Source organism: Chelonoidis abingdonii, chromosome 8 (assembly GCF_003597395.2).
Source record: "Chelonoidis abingdonii isolate Lonesome George chromosome 8, CheloAbing_2.0, whole genome shotgun sequence".
Lineage (NCBI taxonomy): Eukaryota > Metazoa > Chordata > Testudines > Testudinidae > Chelonoidis > Chelonoidis abingdonii.
The window spans coordinates 42,755,284-42,779,589 of record NC_133776.1 but is presented as its reverse complement, the minus strand read 5'-3'; the positions used below and the strand labels follow the sequence as shown (position 1 = coordinate 42,779,589).

Below are 24,306 nucleotides of genomic sequence, written 5' to 3'. Positions count from 1 at the left end.
GACAAGGCACACATTCACACAAAACTTTCTCTATGACATTAATTAGCTACAGGCTTAAAATCAAGCAGAGTACTAGCAAAGAGAACAGAATGAAGAGTGTTAACTGCCTTTTCAGCTACGCTCCTGAGATAAATCAAAAACAAGGGAAATGTTAACTTTAACTACTATTATAAAAAGGAAGGATTTGATCTTCCAGATTTAAGGCAAGGCTGGGCAATTTACTTTTTCCCCCAACGGGGACTACTTCAGCTGTACTGATGGAGCTAAAGAATTGAAAAACAAATGTGCTTGTTTTAGAAACTACTGAGAAGGCTCTAGGCCTGAATGGAAATGGATCATAAGTTCTACAAAAGCTGTTCAAGCTGCAGTGCAACTGACTAGGCACCTGTTTCTCCTGAAAAAACCCCAAGCTCTGATTCTTTACATCAATGGCAAAAATCTTCCAGTACCAAGATCAGGAGAAAGAACTTTAAATACCACAAATTTCTCTTCAGCAATCAACCTTATGTCACCCCAAAGTAGACACACGTTATTTTCAAATTTACTGAGTCCTGTTGTTGATATGGCTTCAAATACCTTTAAACTTTCAATAAATATAAAACATCTAGTTTACTTACATTCATATACAGTAGAACTGCCTTAACTAGTCACACAGTAGAAATAAACTAGTCAATTAAAAGACCATCTCAACTGTCAAATCCTTACACTTTGTGCCAGGAGGCTGACACTTATTTCAAGTGTTACATAAAAATAAGCATTGTATAAACCATTAAAACAGTTCTGAAAGGTACGTTGCTTCATTTGTTTAATAGTAGAGATGTAGCATTAAGTTAGTAAAAAGCCTGCACCAATTTAACTATAAGGTCAACAAACACCAACTTGCACCTGTTAGTTACTGTAAATAGGTTTGCAAACATCACCAGGTACAAACATCTATACAGTGTTTAGTCAGTGAAATCAACTATGCTGAATTTATTCCCCAGCAACTGCTCTGATTAAATGGGTACACCATTAATGGTTTTCAGCAAAAGATACAATTTTCACCCTCTCTCCTACATACTATATCTTAAGGGAGAAAGGAATACGTCCTTTTGAGGGAAGTTGTGCACAAGTAATTCAACAATTTTAACTGCTGATACATGTTTTTTGTCTTGCAGGAGTCTAAGAGGAGCTACTTAGCAGCCAGTCACACATACGTTGCAGTCTAAGACAGAGTTCTATGGGAAATAATACAAATAGTTGGGGAGGATAACCCTGTGGCTAAAGAGGAGTACAGTCAGGAGCTCTGGGTTCTATCACTAGTTATGTTACAGACTACTTATGCGACCATGAACCTTACAATAATTTATGGGCTTATTTTCTGAGGTTGCAATATTCCGACTGATTTTAATGGAAACAGTCATTCTGCACTTCAGAAATTCACAACCTCATCCATCTCTCTATCTACAAAATGGGGATAATAATATTTAGCTACCTCTCAGGAATGATGTTAGGGTTAGTCGATACATGGCCTCAAAGCTGTCCAAGATGCGGTTTCTAAGATAATGATTTTATTTCTAAAGTCCTCCACTATACCCTTCTTCCAGATTTAAAACTACTACATTTATTTATGGTTTAAACTAAAGCTTAAATATGTAAGAATACAGTTTCTTTCATCTGAGGATCTCTAAACACATTTCATTATCTAAGCCCTGGTCTACACTATGGGGTTAGGTCGAATTTAGCCGTGTTAGGTCTATTTTAATATGAATGTGTCCACACAACCAACCCCATTCCGTCGACTTAAAGGGCTCTAAAATTGACTTCTGTACTCCTCCCCAGCGAGGGGAGTAGCACTAAAATCGACCTTGCTGGGTCAAATTTAGGGTAGTGTGGACGCAAATCAACGGTATTGGCCTCTGGGAGCTATCCCAGAGTGCTCCACTGTTACTGCTTTGGACAGCACTTTGAATTCCGATGCACTAACCAGGTATACAGGAAAAGACCCAGGAACTTTTGAATCTCAATTCCTGTTTGGTCAGCAGGACGAACTCAGCAGCACAGGTAACCATGCAGTCCCTGCAGAATTGTAGAGCAGAGAACGTTTCCACGCTTCCCCCACCCCTTATCATCTCCATCCCTGAGGTTATCACAGATTAGAATATGAGAAAAAGCACACTCGCAATGAGGTTTTCCAAGCTCATGCAGTTCACCTGCACTGATAGGGCACAGCTTAATGCATGGAGGCATTCAGTGGCAGCAGCCAGGAAAGAATTAAGTGAGTGCAAAGAGCAGAGGTAGGGCACGATGCAGAAGCTAATGGGGGAGCAAACGGACATAATGAAGCGTCTGCTGGGGGAGCAAATGGACATGATGAAGCATCTGGTGGGGGAGCAGGAAATCCAACAAGAGCACAGACCACTGCTGCATCCACTGTATAATCACCTACCCTCCTCCCCACGTTCCATAGCCTCCTCACCCAGATACCCAAGAATGCGGCGGGGGGAGGAAGGCTCCAGGCACCCAGCCACTCCACTCCAGAGGCCAAAGCAACAGAAGGCTGTCATTCAAACAGTTTGATTCTTAGTGTGGCTACAATAAGCAATGTGGCCTTGCCCTTCCCTCCTCCTCCAACCCACCTCGGCTACCTTGTCCGTTATCTCTTTTTTTTAATTAATAAACAATGCATGGTTTCAAAATAATAGTTACTTTATTTCGAAGGGGGGGGAGGTGGTTGGCTTACAGGGAATTAAAAATCAACAAAGGAAGTGGGTTTGCATCTAAGAGAAACACACAATTGTGACACCGAAGCCTGTCCAGTCATGAAACTGGTTTTCAAAGCCTCTCTGATGTGCAGCGCGCCTTGCTGTGCTCTTTTAATTGCCCTGGTGTTTGGCTGCTCAAAATCAGACACCAGGCGATTTGCCTCAACCGCCCACCCCGCCATAAACGTCTCCTCCTTACTCTCACAAATATTGTGGAGCACACAGCAAGCAGTAATAATGATGGGAATGTTGGTTGCGCTGATGTCTGACCTAGTCAGCAAACATCACCAGCGAGCTTTTAAACGTTCAAAGGCACATTCTACCACCATTCTGCTCTTGCTCAGCCTATAGTTGAATTGCTCCTTACTACTGTCCAGGCTTCATCAGCCATGGGAGCAAGAGGTAGGCTGGGGTAGATGCAACCACGCAGTGCTGCCGGCTGGGAGAGCAGCCTGAGGCAGAAGCCTCCAGCTCGCATGATATTCTAGGCAGGACTGAATCTCCATGAGACGAAACTTAAAGAAGAGAATGACATGGAGTCTCTGGCTCCCATTCGGTGCTCTGGAAGGAGGACAGCCATATCTGTCCAGGCACTCCGACTGACCTCATTGAAGTCTGCCAGGAGCACCCAGGAGACATACAATGGCTACCAGTCCTACTGAACCATCTACCACGAAGGCAAGGAGCTGCTGCTGTGTAGCAATGCTGTACTGCATCTGTCAGCAGCACCCAGGAGATGTACGGTGATGGTGAGCTGAGCGGGCTCCATGCTTGCCGTGGTATGGCATCTGCACAGGTAACCCAGGAAAAAAAAGGTGAGAAGTAATTGTTTGCCATTGCTTTCACAGAGGGAGGGAGGGAGGGGGGCCTGACGATATGTACCTAAAACCACCCATGACAATGTTTTTGCCGCATCAGGCATTGGGAGCTTAACCCAGAATTCCAGTGGGCAGCAGAGACTGCAGTAACTGGGATAGCTACCCACAATGCACCGCTCTGTAAGTCGATGCTAGCCATGGTAGTGAGGACGCACTCCGTTGACTTAATGCGCTTAGTATGGACATACACAGTCGACGGTATAAAATCGGTTTCTAAAAATCGACTTCTATAAAAATCGACCTAATTTTGTAGCACAGACATACCCTAAGTGCTCATCCAAACATCCCAGTAAGGGAAGTTAGGAGAATGCTTTATTCCATACTTAAATGCAACCAGTTCTGCAGTAGCTACTTAATGTACAGTTGCACTACACAGAAATTTAAGACAAGAAATGAAGAAAAAATATTCAACTGAAACTGCAGGAGAGATGCAGGTAGGTAGAACTTAATCACCTTGGAGAAATCAGAACTCAGGGAACACTCTTACTTTTACAAAAAAGTAATATGTGAATTTTAATGGACACAAAGGTTCAGAACTCATGTTTTATGTCTCAAACAACAGTCCAGTGCCCCTAACAATAGGGCTCTGATTCAGTACTGACAAAGTGAAGAGTCCCACCTGCTGAACTGCCAAACAAACAGTTTCCATGACACTTAGTTTCCCATCCAAATATTCAACGAAACATGGACCTAATTAGTTAGTTAAAGCGTGTAGGACCACAGCAGAGTGGTATGACTACAGAATTGCAGTGTATAGCTGTAGATTCACTATTATTTTTCTACAGTAAAATTTGGAAATAGAACTATTCAAATGTGTCCTAAAAAAAAATTCTCTAGCTATTATACCCTATTATGCATCCATCATTTCTTAAATTATGGCTTGTCACTGGAAAAACTTTTCTTTTAAACTGCTGGTGCTAAAAAAGGTCAGAGGCAATGCAAACAAGAAAACCTGGCATTTGAAGATCTGCTAGCCAGACCATTTTATTCAAGAAACAGAAATATTAAGTTGCATAGTAGCATTTTATGATTGTGCAATTACCGCACAGCAAGCCATTCAAGTCTGCTCTGCTGCTTGACAAAAATGGCAGACAATCATTTAAGACAAAGGTTATATTCCCATGTAGTTCTTTTTCCAAATAACTGCTAGACTTCAAAATCGTCTTCATATGCTTAAAGTTATTTGCTGCTACATTGATTGAAAACTGCAAGACGGCAGAGCAGAAGCCCATTCAGCTGCTTACTGCCCAGGTATCATATATAGGAGATGTGTGCCTCAAAGCATTACATCCAAGTCTAGGAGCCTGAAATCCCATTAGAAAAAAAAATAAAATAAAAAAAGTGTGCTTTAGGAATGCTAGAAAAAATACTTTTATTGTATTTGTGAATTAAGGGTAATTAAAGCAACAGATCAGAGGAAGAAATATGCATGTCAGGTTTGAGATTTAAAAGGATTGTTTAAAGTACTTTATTGTCTATGATGATATTATAGCTTTAATAATTTGGCTCTGTAGTATGAAAACACCTTTATATTTGACTACTGAGAAAAATAAGGATGCAAGCTTGAGAGTAACAAGATTGTTAAGAGACCATTATTATATACAGGCTCAAGTATCGCTACAGTAAACGGTTTTGTATACTCATTCAAAAATGTGCTTTTCAGGGTATTCCAATTATGATATTCAAAAAATCACTTCAAAGAAGGTTATAATTAACATTTATCAGTAACTCTTTCTGACTACATTGCAGGTAGGGAAGCTTTGCAAAACCATCCCGAAAATTTATCAGCCCAGGCACAAAATCTACTTGCCCAATCATACCATGATGGTGTGCATAAGAAAAACAAATTGAAATAAAAAATATAGTTACTCAGCATGAGCAAGCCAAATTTTGTACGGAGGATGGAAGACAATTTTTTTTTGTTATAAACCACATCAGAGATTAGCGCACACTATCCACATTTTTAGCTGTTAATTTTTTCACTTAGCTCTAGCTTTAAAAAAAAAAAGGAAGCTTGATTTTAACAAAAAGAATTCTGCAATCGTCTTTAGACTTTTATATTTAAAGTTTCCCCAACAATTTAGGTGGGGGGAGGTCACTGCCTTTTGCTGTGGCTCTAATCAGATAAAGAACCAGAAGGGTATGTTGGCTTTGTTATTGATCTTTGAGGATCATGAATCAGAGTAAGTGTAGCACTCTGGTCAGAGATTATGTTAGCTTGCTGCTGCAGAACAAATAACTGAAGTTTAGGTGTTGTTTTTAATGACAGAGGGGATGACTCCGTGCTCTAAGAATCAAGATTGAAATACCTAAACTGTCTTGAACAACAGGTCCACACCTTACTAGAATATAGCAGATAGACTAAGCTCCACCACATAGTTCTGTATGGTTCATTAGAATGAGTCCTTGCCAATTAGAGTCCTACTTCCCAATAAAAATCCCATGGCACTTAGTGTAGGTGGTTTTCCTTGGTGTCTTCTGCCAAAACTTTTTTTTCTCTCTTGCTATGTGCCAGTTGTCCCCAAATGCCACCTTATACTCGAAAAGCAGCTACACTATAGGCAAGGCTGCATGTAGTTCAAAAAGCATATTAGGATCCTTCAAGAGACGTGGTACTGCTGGTCAAATTCACGCATGAACAAGTTGAAAGGGTCACTTTGAGGAATCTGGTAAAGCATGTGGCTGCACAAAGCAGGCATGCTGATACCTTTAAAAATGTGGAGGACACACTTTCTCCATATCAAATAGCTTTTAAGATAAAACAATGATTATAACTTTCATTAGGGAATCACCGTGAGTTCTTCCTGTATTGCTTATATTCCTGCAATACATCAATAATAGATGATGTTACAGATGATCACAATAAATTCTGCTGAAACCATTAGTAACTCGAGCCATTTTTCATTAATTATTAGAATGTACAATACAGTGCTGAGCAGTGCAGTTTAATGTATGAACCTTCAAGTATGCAGTAAAGTTAGTAAACTGAAGGACAAGACATTGACACTTGCACAATAAGGGCCAGTTTGACCTGTAGATTTCATTAAATTTTCTAAACAAGCCAGAAAAAAAACTGAATTCTAGAAATATAGGACAAGATTCTGATCATATTGCACTGGGGGAAATCTGGCGTAACTTCACTAAAACTAGATTTGTACAGGTGAGAGACCACAACCTACCTCATGAACTTAAAGGGCCAAATATTTAGATGGTGTAGATCAGTGCAGCTTTACTGAAGACAGCAGTTACACTGATTTACGCCAGCGGGTAATATGTCCCAAAAGCTACATTTTTTAGATAAAGTTAGCTAAATATAAAATCTCTTTAATCCTCCCACAACCTCACAGGAAAACTTGGCTAAAACTCCTGGTATTCACGATCCTCTTAAAAAATACTGCCAATCAGTGATCAACCCATCCTAACACCATAAAATTATGGGAACATCTCCACAACAAAAAATATTCAATCTGATATATTCCTTTCAGTGTGCATTTTTGTCCAGGGCAGTACTGCATAACTATCATGAAAATTTACCAGTGGATCCACACCTAGATACTTTGGTGATTAGCATTATATAAATAATTATATAGATGAGGTACATTTGTTTATTTCAGTGGTACAGAATATTCTATTTGCTCATCGATGAAATACTGACCTTGGCCAAGCAGAATTTTGCAAGGCTGCTATAAATATTACACAGACACTCTCAAGATACCATTCATAAAACCACATCAGGGCCACGTAGTGACCGTGGTTCTGTGAAATGCCAGTGACTTAAGTGCACCTCATTTATTTTGATTTCATTTGCCTTCTATTTAAAAATGACATGGTGGGAGGATAGCTCAGTGGTTTGAGCATTGGCCTGCTAAACTCAGAGTTGAGAGCTCAATCCTTGAGGGAGCCACCTAGGGATTTGGGGCAAAAATCAGTATTTGGTCCTGCTAGTGAAGGCAGTGGGCTGGACTCAGTGACCTTTCAAGGTCCCCTCCAGTTCTAGGAGATAATTTAATAATTGGAGATACACCTAAGATATAATAATCAATTATCAGTCACAGCCTATTAAAATACAAAGCAGATCCCACCTCCTGAGTGTATAGTCAAAGCATATAACAGTCTGTTCCTAATTTTTATCAGCTGCAGATAAAACTCTGGGCCCATTATTCTGACAGATCCTAGTCTTCGCCAAATCAGTGACCATGTAAGAACACAAGGGATCATCTGGGCTTTTTCACATTCGACTGTGGAGACAAACCCTGGCATTTAAGTACAGACAGACAGTGATAGAGACAGGTATGCAGATTTTGTCATCTTGAAAATAAATCTGTTATGTAAATAGTTTCCTTGCTCAGCACATGAGATGGGGTGGAGCTTTATTTGGGAAAGACCCTCCATTTTTCTTGGCTTTAAGCTTTAAAATGTCCTTTCTTGGTTTAAGCAGTAATTTTCTGAGGAAACGGCAGCTGGCAGCAGCATATCCATGGGCACGGTGCCTTACAGATAAGCTGCAATATGTCTCCCTACCATGAATTTCAAATGCCTGAGGTGCTAACAGAGGGAGTAAGCCACTTTGGAATTGCCTGCTCCTTCCCTCAAGCTGGTGCCCCTTCAAATCACGTTTTACTGTGCTCTTCAGATTACTCCATTAGAAGCTATATCCAAGGCAGATTCCCAGCCATAGTTGCATCAATGTGCCTTCTTTGCATCATTTCAATTCAGTTGCAGCGTCATTATTTTCTTTTAAATTAAAAATACCAGGCTCGCTAAACTCTAAAACAAGGAAAAATATATTCATTTCTTGAATCAAGTTTGAAAATTTAAATCTTGGGGAAGTGTTCACTGTTATTACATCTCTGAAATAAACATTTAAAAATGTCACTTAAATTTTCTGTCCTTTTATCAAAAACTTTTCTCCTGTCTCCTCTGAAATGCAATCCACACTTGGATTTTTAAAAAATTTAAGTTCTTTATCCTTTTTATGCCATCGCAAAGAACTGACATCAAACTGGCAAATTTTCACTGATATTAAACAGCAACAAAGCATCTCGTAACAACCCATGTGGTTTGTAAAATCATTACGTGTGTACTAAAACTAATCCATGTTCGTTATAAATATTGTATTCGCTCACAAAAATTCACACATCAAATAATTCACCAAAAATTAACTACCAAATCCACAGTGGGATATTCCAGCACAGACCCCTGCATCTCATTAATGGGACTGCACAGGTGCACTCAACTGAGGGTGCTGCGGTTGCCCATGTCTTCAAATTTCCTGATTTGGGGCCTGATCCTGCCAAATTTTATGCCCGTGGGAAGCTTTATTAACAAGAGAAGACCCACTGAATTCAAGAAACTTGTGTGTATAAAATTAAACATGCTTCAAAGTGTATGCAATGTCAGGGCCTTTGTCAAGATCATATTTCCCTTATCTCAATTCACTTATATTATTTATGTTTTCAGGGTTAAAAAGGAACCCCTCAGGGTCTTTCTACTTATTCTTCAGTAAAGTAGGACTTCACGCATTTGCTCTAATAAATTATTTTTTAAAATTATGCCTTTTACTGTCATTATATAAAATATAAAAATACGATATAATTTGACAGGTTTCAGAGTAGCAGCTGTGTTAGTCTATATCTGCAAAAAGGGCCAAACCGGACAGTCTCTACGTAAAAGAATAAATAGACACAAATCAGACATCAAGAATTATAACATTCAAAAACCAGTTGGAGAACACTTCAATCTCCCTGGCCACTTGATTACAGATCTAAAAGTCAGAATATTACAATAAAAAAAAAAAAAGACTCCAAGGAGAGACTGCTGAATTGGAATTAATTTGCAAATTGGACACCATCAAACAGCTGAAGAAACGACGGATGGAGGTCCATTAAACAAAGAAAAGATTTCCTCCCTGCTACCCCCCCCCACAAGGTTCTTACATCTCCTTGTCAATGCTGAAGAGGCGCATTTTCGTACTACTACAACAGTTTTTTTCTCTCCTGCTGAATAAGCTCACCTTACGGATCACTTTCCAATAGCGCGTAACCCAGTGATTTCTTTCCTCCGCTTTGTATATACTTCCTACTGTATTTTCCCTACATGCATGGCGCGGACTGACAGTGGGGCCTGTAGCCAAGTCACAAAAGACTAATGTCCTCGTAAAATAAATGTTGAGGTCCGCTAAGGTCACATTTAGATAATACATAGATCTTTTGCAAAGGAACACGTGCAGAGAGGTACATCAGAGACGTGTATTCACGGTCACGTATAAGCTACTTAACAGAAAGAGAGAAATCACTAACCCATAATGACAAGCTAAAAGAGCAAATCGAAGGCTACCAAAGCGTTCCAATCTACATCGACGGCAATTAAGCAGTTGGTACGCGCTGATCCCACTAGGCATGCCATAGGCAGACCCGCTGTCAGAAGCCTCAAAACATCATCAAACAAATAAGGCTACGATCGATGGTCACATTGCAGCACGGAAGCCTTCGGATACTCGCAAATTCGATATTCCCACCCCACTAAACCAGAGCAGGGTCTATGCATCCGCATAGTCCCTATCCGCAGTAGAGTGGCCTGCACAAGGATGAAAGAATAAGTCAAAGAGGGACTGAAAGAGAAGATCTAGCCGTGACCTAAATATAAGTGGTTTCGTTCACATGATAACAGTGCCTGCAAGTAACGATCATTCAGTAGAAAAGAGTTATATCAGACTAAAACGGTGACGCAGTGTAATCAGCCTCCATCCAGACCTGGACGTTAGTTCCCCCAGCGTCTCTGTCCCAAAACCTGGACTTTTGCGCCAAAGGCGGGCTTACCTGAAAACCCCCAAGCCACTACCAGCTTGGATATCCGCTGCCACCAGAGCAAAGGAATTAACTATGGGCCGATCCCTTCCGCCCTCTTGGGTCCCAACCCTCCCTTGGGGACACCCAGATTCCCAATCCCTTGGATGCTAAAAGCAAGGGAAAAAAGCCTCTTCCCCTCCTACAAGCTTCCTCGGCTAACCTGGACCCAAGAAAACAGCGTTTTGCTCCCTCACGACAAGGAGATCAAAATACCCACAGCTGGGCCTCCACCCCCCTTGCTCCAGGAACGAGGAAAAACTGAACCACCAAGAACAGAGAGAATTCCGCGCTCTTTCCCCGAGCGCTTTTCCCGACCCAAATAGGAAAAAATAAGCTCACAGCCCTGGGGCCTTTTTTCCCCCCCCCCCTTTTTTGCCCCTCCCGCCTAAAAAGGAAAAGAACGTTCACAAGGTTTAAACAAGAAAACTTTAATAGAAAAAAAGAAAGAAAATATAAAACAATCACTGCAAAAGCAAACAATACAGGCCTGCTTAAAAAATATAAAGAAACAGGCTGATTAAAGAGGCCAATAAACCAGCAACAACCCCCAAGATGTAACATACAGGTATACACCCAAAGACCATCCATAGCTGAATACTTGCGGTCCTGGTCTACAGATGTGTAGAAAAGATAGGAGAGCAAATTAGAAAGAAGACTGTTCCTCAAGAGCGAAGAAGAACAACAAAGAACCCCGATGATCAATCCAGCCCGGACTAACAATCCATCCGATGGTCCCTGCAGGTTGCGTGTTACCCTTCAGTAATATATGAAACTTAACCTAGAATACCTACCAATAAACAGCACAGTAACCAGCCAAGGATCCCAATTTAGCCAAGTATACTCATGTCAAACCACTAAGGTCAATTATAAAAACCCCCACATATTCCACTAGAAACCTAACTAACCAGATCAGCTCACAACCATCACTGGTTCATTCACCTCACGTCCACCAATGTATAGACGCCATCATATGCCAGCAAGCCCCCTCGCTATGTACACGGTCAAACGGACAGTCCACTACGAGAAGGATAAATGGAACAATCAAAGACACAGAAATGGCAATCAAGCAAAACCTGTAGGAAGCACTCAACCTCCCGGCGCACACAATAGCAGACCTTAAGGGGCTAACCTGCAGCAAAAAACTTCAGACACTGCAATAGAGAAACTGCAGCCATTCATGTGCAAATGACACCATCAGCTCGACTAAGACAAGACTGGGAATCGTCTTGCGCAATACAAGAACCAGTCCCTCCTCGGTCACACCTCTACGCAGAACAGGGCCTACCCGCCGACGAACAACCGCGTAACTCGAATTCTTGCAGCATATTATATACCTGCCCCTGGAAATTTCCACTACCTGCGTCTGACGAAGTGGGTATTCACCCACGAAAGCTCACGCTCCAAAACCTCTGTTAGTCTATAAGGTGCCACAGGATTCTCTGCTAATTCCACTAGAATGGTCAGTTCAGAAATAAAACAGTTCTATTACCTAACTTGTAATTCTTTTAGAGTTAGCAAAATAAATTTATTTGGGGTTAAAGCAGCAGTGGTGGAAACTCCCTGAAAATGGGGGAAGCGCCAGCACCCAAACCGTAGCCCAGCCCTCCCGTGCTGGCCCTTCTCCCCACACCCCCACTTCCTCTCAAGACCCTGCCCCCTCCATTCACTCCTCTACACCCCCTTCCCCCTTTGCTCACCCTTTTCCAGCGCCCCTGGGTGAAAGCTAGTATTTAAAGTGGTCTGAAAAAAGTGTGGGGGGGTATCCTAATCTGGAAGCAGCATTTTTGGTAAAACAGAGTTTAAAGTATCTTTCAGTAACAGGTTTGAGTTTATTTATTCATTTTCCTACACCTGCAATGCTTTGTGCCTCTTCCTCTCTTCCTGCCCCCATTTTAAGCACTGGTGAAACCAAAATTAGTTATGAAAGCACAAACTACTTACAAATAATGACTTGAAAAAATGGTAAAGAAGCACAACAGTTAACCCAAACCAGCTTTGCTTGTGAATCTAGCTACAGCATGGAGCAACCTAATGCAAGCAGCAGGAATTTCTACTGTAGAACACTCAGCAAGGAAACCATATGCAAAACAAAAATCCCACAGTAACACACAGAATTTCCAACAGATTTTTGTAGGTGACACTATACTAAACTGTTTAAAAGCCCAATGCTTTCTTCACTCACTTTCCAGTTTCAAAATGTGATACATGTTTGCTCACGTTTTACATTTACGGGTTTTTTATTAGCATGGTATCATTTTAATTGCTAATTACTTATCTCCTATTTAAAATGATTTTTAATTTCTTCCTTAGAAAAAAACATAAGTAACTAGCTCTGCATTGCCAGTAGTAACCGAAAACTTGTACAGGAAAAGCAAGCATTACATTAATATATTATTTTGCAAAGTATTAGTAAGATGAGGGGCACTGAAAAAATAGGCCAAGTGCTACATTATAGTACATCAAGTCTTATACATATTATTTATTATTTCTATTATTGATATGTCTGGAAGCCCCTGTCACGGACCAGTACGTCTCTGTGCTATATGCTACCCCAAACAGTTTACAAGCTAAGCATAAAACAAGAGACGAAAAAAGGGATAAAGAATGACCAAGAGGGGAATAAAAGGAAACAAAGGGATGCTATAGATCAGGGGTCGGCAACTTTTCAGAAGCGGTGTGCCGAATCTTCATTTATTCACTCTAATTTAAGGTTCTGCGTGCCAGTAATACATTTTAACGTTTTTATGTCTCTTTCTATAAGTCTATAATACATAACTAAACTATTGTTGTATGTAAAGTAAATAAAGTTTTTAAAATGTTTAAGAAGCTTAATCTAAAATTAAATTAAAATGCAGAGGCCCCAGGACCAGTGGCCAGGACCCAGGCAGTGTGAGTGCCACTGAAAATCAGCTCGTGTGCCACCTTCAGCACGCGTGCTATAGGTTTCCTACCCTGCTATAGATGCTAGGAACACAAGGGATACACACAAGAGAGATCAACTCATCTATGACTCAGCCTTTAAAAACCAGATAATGCTAAGGCACCTATTTTGCTGGGAAAAACTACCTCTTGACAATTCACTGTTTAGTCATTAAAAAATGTTTCCCAGTCAAATAACTGGTGTCTTCTACTGAAATAAAGAATTCAAATAGAAGGGAAAAAAATAATCTAAGAAAGGTTATCATTCTAATGCTCCATGGTGTAAACTGACCACCACTAGCTACCCTGGAGGAATTATTCTCCCACATACAGAACTGTACAATTTGCTAAGTGCATTATGGGTTTCCTCATCACTCTCTGAAGCTTCAAGTTTTGGTTGCTGCCAGAGGCAGGATACCAGACTTGGGTGTTTGAGCTAATATTGTACATATTATTGTTGCTATTTTAAATAAAATTGCAAAATTCAGTAACACCTAGGTGACCCTGAAAGTAACATAATCACAAATTTCCTCTTAATTGTAATAAGACTTTGGGTAATCAGAGCACCATACAAAAACATAAAACACGCAAAAGTTCTCCCACTAAGGCTAGGTATTTTGTACATCAAACCTGCTGTTCAAAACAATAGTTTAAATGGTTTCCCCTCCACCCCATGCACACAAGTCTATATATTTAGAATTTCAACTAGTAAACAATAATCAAAGCAATCAGAGATTTCAAAACAATCTGGGCATCAAAAAAAATTCCCTCTGGTGGCATATCTATGTTCTAACATATTTTGCTTGCCTGTCGGGTGTGCTTATTTGTACACAGACTCCTGACTAAAATAATTAAGACTGGGATTTTCAAAAGAGCCTAAGGAATTTAGGTTCCCAACTCCCATTCTCTTTTAAAACTCCCTTAGCTTCTTTGAAAATACCAACCTAAATATTTAAAACTTTTTCCATTATATATATATATATATATACACACACACATACACACACACATTTATAATTTATATTTATATATTAATATAAACTATAAAAATGCAATACTGTTTGACTATATCATTGTCTCATCTAGCACTTTTCATCAATAGATCTCAAAGCACTTGCCAAAGGAGTCCTTATCACCATTTTACAGATGGGGAAACTGAGACATGGAGTGGTCACCTAGCATGCCAAAGGCCAAGTCAGGAACAGAACCCAAGTTTTCCAAGACCCAGTCCATTCTCTATCCACTGTCTGCTATATAGTTATGTCATGCAAACTTCAATTCCACCTCCCCCCCCACCCCCTATTATTTTGATTGATTCCTCAGTGAGACCAAGGTAGGTGAGATGAGGTCTTTTATTGGATCAACTTATATTGGTGGAATGGGCAACACTGCAAGCTACACAGAGCTCTTCTTCAGGACTGGAAAAGGTAAGCAAAGTGTCCAAGGTAAATAGAAGGTGGGACAGATTGTTAAGCATAAGGGGATCTACACATGCTGTAGGAGGCCACTTAAAATGAAGTGGGCAATTAAGGGCTAGCAGGTAGTAGGGCATGTTACAGAGTGTTGTAATGAGCTATAAACCTGTCTCTGTTAAGTCCATGGTTTTTAATGTCCAGTAGTGTAATGAATTTAAATTCCAGGCTCATCATTTTAAGGCATTGTGTAGGTTTCCTTTGAAGGTAAGAACTGAGAGGTTAGATATGGAGCGATCACTTCAGGCGATAGGATGTATTTTTTCCATGAGTTCATTCGAGAGCATAGTGATTGTCTAGCTTCACCCACAGAGTTGTTGTGGCTTTTGATGTACTGGATGAGATGCACCACATGTTCTGATAGGCAAGTGTAGGACTCATGGATATTGAAAGATGTGTTGCGGGGGTAGGAGGGGGACGGACTGGGGGGACTGATCATCACAGCAGTATTGATATGTCTGCATGGTTTGCATCTGTTGTTCTGGCACCGCTTTGAGTCAGTGTGTCCCGATCTATGGAGAGCTTGCTTCTGATGATGACCTTGGCAAGGTTGGGGGAGAGAGGTTGTTTGAAGGCAGAAATGGCAGGGGAGGGTTGAGAAAGATTTCTTTCAGAATGTGGACACCATCAAGTCCACAATGGGTTGATTCATTGCATAATGACCCCCTGAAAGGATTCTAGCATGGGGTGGAAGGAGACAACTAAAGGAGTGCGATCAGTGGGGTTATTTTTTCTGTATTAAAGCAGGTTCCTACAGGGGTGTTTGGGTGGTCCATTCCATGATGGGATCTACTTCCCTGGTGGAGTACCCTTGTTTATCAGCACACAGTAATGACACAAAACCACAAAGGGCACGAAGCAAAAATTGTATATCCAGTGGTAAACTACAGGGGAAATTTGAGTGTGAAGAACGTCATTACCCAAGTTGGAATTTGGTCCAAACACTAAGGTCTTAATCTCTACTCTTATAAAAAGTTCCATGTGATCTGTAGGTTCCAGTCCTGTAAACAAACACTGGGGCATGTTAATATGCATGTTTGGAGAATTAAGGGCTTAGTGACCACAAGCAAAGAGGGTCTCTGTTTTGACTCTCACTGAATCACTAAAAGACAGAACCCCAAACAGTTCAATGTTCTTCTACAATTGAGCATTGGATCAGTACTGGTGGTAAAATTAGGAAGCAGTTGTTGTATATTACAGAACAGACGTTCTTAAAGCTGGAGGCAAGGAGGCACAGTCAAATATTGCAAGAAAATCGAAGCAGAAGAGTTGAGCAATCTGTTTCCACTCCCACCTTCTCCCTCTCCTTCTCTTCACTGTCATTCTCTTGTGGACAGCTACCATGCCCTACTTTTTTCACACTGTATCTAGCCATCCTCAGCTATCCAGGCCAGTCCCCAATTTTTATTTTTGGTGCCTCTTTAAAGAAAATGTTTATGCTGTATTTTGCAGCTCCATATAATATATTCTACACATTTAATTTAAAGGCACGTGTTTATTTATCTTGATATGGGGATAAATTGATACTACTGCCAAAAATTATAGCAAATGCTGCCTCTTACAGTGCCTATAATTCAATTAATCTTCCTTCATTTAAAAATCTAAACAGATTTAAACAGCAACACAGACCAAACACCTACTCCCTTATCAGACTGCACCCTTACCTGCTCTTACACATACACCTCTACCCCGATATAACACAAATTCGGATAAATTGGGGTAAAGCAGTGCTCCAGTGGGGTGGGGCTGCGCACTGCGGCAGATCAAAGCAACTTCCATATAATGTGGTTTCACCTATAACGCAATAGGATTTTTTGGCTCCGGAGGACAGCATTATATCGGGGTAGAGGTGTACATCCTTTCCCCCCTCCTAGAGCGAAGTCTCCTTTTCCTTCTCCTCTGGCTTAAGCACGGATCTGGCAGGCAGGCAAAGATCAACAATGTTATGTTACCCCGTGTATTCTCTGTGAAAATAAAACGCAGGCCCATACAGCACACAAAGACAGTTAAAGGAATTCTCTCATTTTTTCACATAGAAGTTTGAAAAACAACATTAAAGGCAGATAATCAGATTTGTCATTCACTCTTCCGGTGACAAGGAACAAATCAAAGTTCCAAAGAAAGATCTTACAGGGACAGCGCGTTCACTAGATGTTCTGTGGCTTGGAGGTCAAACCCAGACCACCCCGCTCTCTCACTCACGGGCCACATTAAGTTCAGGAATCCCTTTTAACTGGGGGCCAAAGCTCTCAAAACCGTCACCAAAACACAAGTGGCAGGAACTACGAGTAAACCAGCGAGGTCAACAATCAAAACCTGATCACGGATCCTACACAGCAACCCACTAGGCTTCGCCACCATTCCAGCTAAACTATGGATTACAGTCAAGCGCACCACGGCCGCCAAGGGCGCGGCAATTACCTGCTTTACAAAGGAAAACGGAAAGCACAGACAGGCCACCGTGGGGGAAGCATGTAAGGGGCGGGATAACGTCTGAGAACAGCCCTCCCCCAAGGCGTGTGCATGCGGATCTCCAGGGAGGTGCTGTGCCGGCCAGAGCAGCCTGGCGTTCACGGGGCCGGCAACGGAGCCTGGCCTGGCAGGAAGTTCATTTGAACTGACACTGACCAGCCCTCCGCCTAGGCAGGGCCCGCGGCGCACAGGTGCCCTTCGCAGCTCGCGGGGGCCGCAGGCGCTGGTCCCGTCCCCGCCGGCGGGACATACAGGGCGGGGGAGGAGGTGCAACTCGCAACGAGCGCGAGCACGCGAGTCACCCGGGACTAGGGGCGCACGGGAGCCCGGCGGGGGTTGGGGAGCCTGGGCCGGGCCGGGCCCACGCCAGGGTCCAGGCCGCGTTGCGCTGGGGAAAGGCTCAGCTGCCTCCATCCCCTTCCCCACTTACCCGCTGCGGGGGTCTCGGGGTCAGCGTCAGCCGCCTCAGCCGGGCCCGCCTCCGGCCCGGGCGGGGCGGGGCAACGCCGAGAGCTGCGTAACCCCCCCGGGATCTCAGCCTGTATATACGCCCCCAAGCAAAGCTCAGGGAGCCTTGCTCCCTATATATTCCCCTTGTGACCTGTCTCATCCGTGTACACATCTAACTCCCCAGCAAGCGACCACTCCACCCGGGGAGCCCTTCCTCCTATACAACCCCCCACGTCGCCCAAGGAGTCTTTCCCTCCATACACTTCCCCCAGTGAACCCCTGATACACCCAGCTACTGAGGGAGCCATTCCTATAGGGAACACCATCCCCACTCCTGCAGGCACCCACTACTATAGCAAGATATACAGCCAGAGAGGTTACCTGCCCCCCACATACCAAGGGAGCTCTCATCCCAGGGGATCACACCCAGGACCTGGGGAGATTCCCCCCATTCAAGCCAAGGGAGAGCCCCAACCTCAGGAAATGCCCTCTCACCCTCATCAAGGAATGAGAGCTGACACTTTTACTTGGCTACTCTACTTATACAGTGTATGACCTGAGTGATTTTACTCCTCTGAATACGCTACCTGCCCTTTAAGTTCCCTCAAAGGGTCACCTTTGAAAGGGACAGGACTCTTCCCTGAAGTTCTCTGCTCCTTGTAATAGGGCTGTATGTTTGAAGCACTACAGGAAGGGAGCCACTTGCTACTAGTGTCCTTTAACCTCCCTCACCCTTCCACCCCCTCTGCCTTTACATGGGGTAGATTGAATGGAGCATGGATGGGGAGAAAAAGGCAAGGCCTCTAGAGGCGGCTCTAGACATTTCGCCGCCCCAAGCACGGCGGCATGCCACAGGGGACACTCTGCTGGTCGCCGGTCCCGTGGCTCTGGTGGACCTCCCGCAGGTGTGCCTGCGGAGGGTCCGCTGGTCCCGTGGCTTCGGTGGACCTCCCGGTGGCATGCCTGCGGGAGGTCCACCAGAGCCGCGGGACCAGCGGACCCTCCACAGGCATGCCGCCGAAAGCAGCTTGCCTGCCGCCCTCCCTGCGACCAGCAGAGCGCCCCCTGCAGCATGCCGCCCCAAGCATGCGCTTGGCGTGCTGGGGCCTGGAGCCGCCCCTGAATGCCGCCCACCTTTCCAGAGAAGCCAATGTCTCAAAATGTAGAAGAGTCATTGGGGAAGATCAGAGTCCAGGCAGAGAGTTTGCTAGCAGCTCTGGCTGCTTCACAGATTCCCCATCAGCAGCACTGTAGCATTTGCTGGGTATGGAGAGTTTGTGCCCCGAAGCCCCCTAACAGCATATGTGAATGTGGGGAAGGGGGAATGGAGCCCTGGTTCCTCTTACATTTTTCTCTGGGGGGAGGTGTTTACACTTCATAAGGACAGAACTTGTAAGGGCAGTCTAGTGTCTTCCCAAAACAACAGCAACTTCCCTTTTGGGGTCTAAAATCAACATCCCTTTTTGTATGAGGTCATTGTCATCGAATACATTTACCACTGAGAAGCTCTTTTATCTCAGGATGTCTCCTGACTTTCCTAGCTGAACTGGTGATTTTTCAGAATAGCTTATTGCACACACACAGTCACATTCCTTGTCATTTATCTATATTAAATATGATTCATCATGAGCAGCAACTCAGACAATCACACCTTGGAAGCATGGGAAAGAGCAAAGTATTAACTTTTATACAGTACTTTGCTGTCCTTTACACAAGCGCTAAGATTTCCAATACAAAGCATATAGTGCAACCTGTAACATACAATATGAACATTTCAGAATTGCATTGTCCTGTCTCTTGTTTAATACCTTTTATATAAAAAGTGGATAAGGTGTGCTTCTAGTGATCAGATCTCAATATTCATAAAAAATAACACTTATGATGATAATAGCTAGAGACATTTGAGTTTTATATGTACTAAAATTTAGTGTTTAGCATTTAGAACTATCTTCTTCTTTATTTCCTTTAGAATGTTTACTAATGGGGCAATTTATTTGGTTTAAATTTAAAAATAAAAAACATTTACCCATTCTACCTTTCTATCCTGCCCCATTCTACCTGTCAACTGCCTCTTATTCTACATTCAAATTTGCCTCTCTCCAATACCAATCTGGTGATATCTCGATTTAATTAATATAAATAAAAATTTAATCATGAAGCTGAAGTTATAGATATTATTTTGTAATTTATGCAAAAGGGATTAATTTCACATTGTTTAAAGGAGACCTACATGGAAAAAATTGGGTTGTGCCATTTTTCTGATGTTTTAGAATATATAAAATCTGAAAAGTTTTTTTGGATTTTACTTGTTTTTTAGGGGTTTTCCCCCACTTGTTTTTATACATGAGAAATATTAGCTCTTGACTTCCTGATTTTGGTGAATAACACACCTTGAGGAGTGAATCGTGCAGATAAGGGTAGATCATAATGCCCTGGGAACGTACATGGGTCTCCACCACAGAGAGGTCCTTGGAGAATACTCTGGGGACCAATGAGAGTCCAAAAGGGAGTGTCTGTACTGGTAGTGATCCTGGCCAAGTGTGAATCTGAGGTATCTTCGGTGACCCGGTATGATTGAAATGTGGAAGTAAGCATCTTGGAGGTCAAGGGCCGTGAACCAGTCTCCTTTTTCTAACACTGGAATGATCATCACCAAAGTGACCATCTTGAACCTCTGAGCCTTGACAAATTTATTGAGTGCTCTGAGATCTAGTATGGGTCTCCAACCTCCCTTTTTCTTGGATATCAGGAATAGTGAGAGTAAAAGTCTTTGCCTTCTAGATTTAGGGGCACTGGTTCTTTGGCTCCTACATTGAGGAGATGGTCTATCTCTTGTCATAATAAGCTCTTGTGAGATGAGTTCCTGGACAGGGACAGGGAAAGGTGTTTGGGTGGGGGAGGGAGGTGCCACCTGGAACTAGGGTACCACTGAGCCCTCTGACTCACTGTGCTGCTGTGACAAGCTGCAGACCACTCCTGATCCTACACTCCCACCAACATTCACATAGGCAGGAACACACCCAACTGCAATTACATGCAGGCTCTCTGACCAGCCACTGCATGAACTAACAATAGAGAGGTTACAACAAGATAACCCCCAGCTCCCAGGCATGCACCCCCCACACACTGGAGTATAAACCCAAAATAGTACCATCTTACACTGTACAGAGATCTGTACAAAGTATTAGGGGGCTTATTCCTTCACCCTCTTACTTCTCTGGTCCTTCTCAGATGAACAGACAGCAACAATACCTGAAGTCCAAAGGCACAAACAATTCAATGTTTATGGAGGTGAACTTCCAGCAAGCATGATTTCAGTTTCCTTCCTTAGTGTCCCCCTTCCCAGCTCTGACACCACAGAGCCTTGCCTGTGTCCCTGTTTCTGTTCCCATCCCCTGTTCCCATTTCCCCCTTTAGCAAAACATGATCCCAATTCCCCCATCCCCAGTCCCTGTTCCCATTCTCCCCCCACCACTTCTTGATTGACTGCAGACTATATAGTAACACTTGAATTTTGCTTAGCTATACCTTAACCAATCATTTTACTGAAATGGGGGTAAATTTTACTGAAATTTAACTAAGCAATTCTAACATAATGTAACATGGTTATTTAACCAATTATATCGGTTTACACCCAACAAAATTAATTATACAGCAGACAGAAGCAATCACAGAACCAGACAGAGACCATGCAAATAAACATACAAAACAATACAGAAGTGAGGATTTCACAACTACATCTATACAGACATAAGGTTTTCCAGTTGTGTCCATTGATAAGTGAGTTTTTACCAGACAGGATGCTATCAAACTAAGTTTCCTTTTACATCTTCTAGGCTCTTCCCTTTTTGTGGAGGTGATAGGAATATCAGGACAGGATTGTATTCCTAATAGCCCTTTAGCACCTTATTTAAATGTGACTAGTTTGGAATGTGAGGATGTGACCATACACTTCCCAGCTTATGGCTGCTCTGCTGCTTAGCCGAAGAACCAGGCCTCAGACTGTCACACCTGTGGCACCTTATAGACTAACAGAAGTTTTGAAGCATGAGCTTTCATGGATGAATACCCACTTCCTCGGATGCATGTCAGTAAGAGAAGGCCATTACACAGACAGACAGTGATTTTTGATTCTTTCTTTTATACCTCTGTAACTAGCTAAGTGATAAGAATACACCTAAATTCTTAAAGTATAGGCCTTTGCAGACAGGCCTGAATATCTATATCCTAATGCAAAGTAAGCTCATAAAGTTCGCCCTCCCCTCAATGTGAGAAAGATATGCTCAATATGCTTGTGTTAACCAATCTGAGATCTGTCCCCGGACACTTCGCTCAAAGGCACACTGCTTTAAATAAAGCAAAAACAAGTTTATTAACTACAAAAGATAGATTTTAAGTGATTTATAAGTGATAGCAAACAGATCAAAGCAGATTACCTAGCAAATAAACAAAATCTCAAACTAAGCCTAACATGCTAGATCGATTGTTTATGAATTAGCAGTTTCGCACACTGACTGATGATACAAGCAGGCTTGCAGATTCTCAACGCACAAGCTGCACTTGCTTTGCAGCTTGGACTCCCCACCCTCATTTCAAGTCCTTTTCTTCCGGAGCTTCTCTTAGGTATTTAGTTGTGGGGGAGTGAAGAACAGCAGATGATGTCACTCCCCACCTTGTATAGCCTTTCCCAGGGGCGGCAAGTTGTATAGGCCCATGGTAACCAGGCTCCAGGAATATTCAGGGCCCAGGAGCCCAACTCCACCAATGTTTGGAGCCGGGTCTCTCCCCTAGTCCTGCCTGCCACCCCTCTTCCGTCCCTCCTCCGAGCGTCCCCCGGCCCCTGTCTGCCACCTCCATGCACCTGCCCTGGGCCCCAGAGCATCCCTGCCTCAAGTGGGCAGTTGCCCTGCAGCTCTGCGCTACACTCCCTTGCCGCTGCCGCCGCCAGCCACTGCTGCCTACAACACAAGAGCAGTGCCAGTGGCAGGCTGAGGCGGATGCTGTACCTGCAGAGGGAGGAGGGGAGGGAAGTGCACATATGATTGGCAGCCCTCCCCTCCCTCACACCCTCTGGGAAACGATGCTGAGGGGGGATCCAGGAGATGGAGTCTGAACCTCACCTGAGCAGCTATTGGGCTTGGGTGAGTGTCCAACCATGTGACCCATGCCTCCACCCTACCTGCAGCCACCACTCCTGCCCCATGCTGGGTAAGGGGCAGCCCCATCCCCTGTGAGGCTATGGTGAAGGGAAGCAGGCTGCAACAGGGAAGGAGACCACATGTGATGGCAGCCCCCCCCCCAGCACCCACTACAGGGGAGGTGAGGGGGTTTCCTGGACCTGAGAGGGGCCCAGCCCCTAGGAGAATGTGCAGTGATGGTGCTGGATGAGTGTGCTGCCAGAGGGGGAGAGGGCTGGGGGACTGTGGAATCCTCCTCTCTGGCCCCATCCCCAGGGCAGCCTGCCTGCTCCCCATACTCCTCATCCCCAGCACCACCCCACCCCAGAGCCTGCAGCCCCAGCCAGAGCCCTCACCCTCCCGTAGCCCAACCCTCTGCCCCACCCTGAGCCCCCTCCTGCACCATGAACCCCTCATCCCTGGCCCCACCCCACAGCCATCACCCAACCCTCTGCCCTAGCCCTGAGCCCCTCCCACACTCCAAACCCTTCAGCCCCAGCCGCAGCCAGAGCCCTCATCCCCCCACACCCCAAACTTCTACACTAGCCTTGAGCCCAGCCACACCCCAAACCACTCATCCCAAACCCCACCCCAGAGCCTGCACCCCCAGCCAGAAACTGTTTAACAAGGAAACTGTTAAATGCTTACTGTTTCCAGTCCATTTTTACATTATTTTAAAATATATATATTGGCTTACAAGGCCGGGGAAGGGGAAGGGCGGAGACTTGGACCCGTTCTGGGTACCACCAAAAATTATACAAACCTGCTGCCCCTGCCCCTTTCCATATGGTGGGAACCCTTTGTTTCAAATTTAGTTCCCACATCAGTTTGTGGAAAAATACAGGTACCCAAAATGGAGTTCAGTGGAATGTGATCTGATCACATGTCCTTTCATGGCTTGATGAGTCATAGCAGCCATTATCCATAGGCTGTCTGGAGCATTCTCAGGAAGGCACACCAGGTGGGGGAATAAATTTCTCCTAAGGCCTATTGTTTTCCCTAATGACCCATTACCTTGAATAGGCCCTTCATACCCAGCTATATAGACTGGATGAACATAAGAACATAAGAACGGCTGTACCGGGTCAGACCAAAGGTCCATCTAACCCACTATCTGTCTACCAACAGTGGCCAATGCCAGATTCCTCAGAGGGACTGAAGCTAACAGGCAATGATCAAGTGATCTCTCTTCTGCCATCCATCTCCATCCTCTGATGGACAGAAGCTAGGGACACCATTCTTTACCCTTCCTGGCTAATAGCCATTTATGGACTTAGCCACCATGAATTTATCCAGTTCCCTTTTAAACATTGTTATAGTCCCAGCCTTCACAACCTCCTCAGGTA

General features: G+C 43.5%; 1 protein-coding gene across 4 annotated transcripts in view; it reads right to left on the bottom strand.

The window, feature by feature from the left end:
- Nucleotides 1–24,306, bottom strand: part of NMNAT3 (nicotinamide nucleotide adenylyltransferase 3) — a 109,443-nt gene that overhangs the window by 71,537 nt on the left and 13,600 nt on the right. Inside the window, exons 1-2 of one of the 4 annotated variants that reach the window (XM_075068551.1) lie at nucleotides 17,283–17,490; nucleotides 16,656–16,777 (exon numbers count right to left, since the gene is read on the bottom strand). The exons of 1 other annotated variant lie outside the window; for it this stretch is intronic. The gene's annotated coding sequence lies outside the window, so the exon portion shown is untranslated. Of the gene's footprint in view, nucleotides 1–16,655; nucleotides 16,778–17,282; nucleotides 17,491–17,763; nucleotides 17,824–24,306 lie in introns of those variants that run through there. 2 more of the 4 variants (XM_032797102.2, XM_032797103.2) reach the window with 2 other exon arrangements.